The 1,881-nt window shown below is 31.8% G+C and overlaps 1 non-coding gene across 1 annotated transcript; it reads left to right on the top strand.

Annotated features, from left to right (window-relative positions):
- Positions 1-953: 953 nt before the first annotated feature.
- On the top strand, positions 954-1,026 carry TRNAA-CGC (transfer RNA alanine (anticodon CGC)). Its single transcript has one exon. It is a non-coding gene; the product is annotated as a tRNA-Ala (tRNA).
- Positions 1,027-1,881: the final 855 nt, after the last annotated feature.

Below are 1,881 nucleotides of genomic sequence, written 5' to 3'. Positions count from 1 at the left end.
AAATTAATTTAATTACAGAAGTCAATATAACTAAATGTAACACATTATCTTTGGATTTTGCAGTTCTTAAATTGCTTTGAATTTTTAAATTTGATTTAAATGGAAAAAAAATCTGTGAAAATATTTACACTCTGCAAAATGGGAATTAAATAAAATATTAGACTACAATGAGACCAAACAAGCAGTTAACCTTAAGTAAAACCAAATCAAACCTCATTAACAGTCCTTATAAGGACTGGCTTAAAGGGGCGAAGCAAGAATGCTTTTCATCTTCCCCGTTATCTATATCTATAGAGGATAGTGTAAGGATAAGGTGTCATTGAGCTATTAAAGCTCTGATCATGGCAGGAAGGTAAGTAACAGCAATAGCCGAGCCTCAGTTAGAACTTCATTGGCTACAGCATTGCCATCCATTACCCTCCAAGGGTATTAATTAATCACCACATCTCACGGTCGATTCCTCAAATTCCTTCATTAACAATATCGATTATCTTTTATTTATACTTAATTGTCATGATATTTATAAAGGTGTTTTGTTAAACTCAAGATATTTTCTTAAATCTAAGGCAAACTCTCAAATAATTAAAAGTTTTTAATATATTATAACTTTTTTCATGATATTATAAATAAATTTTTAAATTAAGAAAAGAATACGATATATTAAGAGCGCATTAATTTTGCCAATACCGGGGAAAGAGGAATTAATATTCTTATAGAGACTGGTAGCGCACTGCACAATACTATTCATTTATCACGTTAAAAAGTTCCTAAAGTTTGAAATATAGTTATTCCCCGAATTCCTTAGTCAAAGTGCTCAAAAGGCAATTCAAGTATTTTGATGTATTTCAAAAGTAAGATTCAAGAATGGTATATCCATCTCTAGAATCCAAGATGAGAATAGTATGTTTCTAGCAAGTCCATCACTACAGAACTAAAAACATCACACGTAAGAAGGGGGCGTAGCTCAGATGGTAGAGCGCTCGCTTCGCATGCGAGAGGTACCGGGATCGATACCCGGCGTTTCCATCGTGAGAATTTTTGATGTCCTCATATCCTAAAAACATTAATTTGTACATAATAAAAGCACAATTCGATTCTCAGTAGGTTTGGATAAGCAAAGATGGAACTCTCATGAGTTACAATACGGTGAAATGGTTTATTACCTTGAAATTTAAAAAAAAAAAGAATATTTTATTTTTTTTAATTTGAACACAAAAATGGGGGGTAACAATTTTAACATCTGGTCAGTCTTCACCAGCTGTGATGTCATGTCCATAAAAACTCCATTGGTCGAAAACAGGAGGCCTACACTTCATCGCCTGACACAACTTCCGATCATTGTTCATATGCTTTAAAATGAATACTTACCGTTGTTAAACTACTCACTCATAGATAGTTTTCTCATTTTTTTCCTGGTCATTTCATTATAGCAAGATCTTGCCAGAATCATCGAGATAGAAAAAACAGTCAAAGGTTTAAAAATTCATGGTAGTTAGCTGCTTGACCAATAGATGGGGCTGAATTTTATAGTACATTTTACCAACTTTATTATACAGACAAAGAGATTAGGTTTCCGAAATCAACCACGCTTCTACACATTAAGAAAGGTTATAGAAGTTGTGCAAGTTAAAATTAACTGCATTAAACATGACATGGAAAAAGTATTTTCCATGTCATGTCATGTAATCATATCATGATTACATGTCAGAGCGATTACATTTTTTTTTTATTTTTAAAAAAGGCCTTTTCAAAGTCTGAATTTTTAAACTGATGTTGCAGTCGTAGTGTACGCTGAAAGCGAAGCGATATTTTTTGAGTTTTGTATTAGGATTTATATTAATTTTGTATAAATTTGTATTAATTAATTAAAATGTTGTACTA

This window comes from Typopeltis vanoorti, chromosome 9, assembly GCF_054136105.1.
Source record: "Typopeltis vanoorti isolate ZY-2024b chromosome 9, IOZ_Tvanoo_1.0, whole genome shotgun sequence".
Taxonomy (NCBI): domain Eukaryota; kingdom Metazoa; phylum Arthropoda; class Arachnida; order Uropygi; family Thelyphonidae; genus Typopeltis; species Typopeltis vanoorti.
The sequence above is the reverse complement of the archived record's forward strand: the minus strand, read 5'-3'. Positions and strand labels throughout refer to the sequence as shown.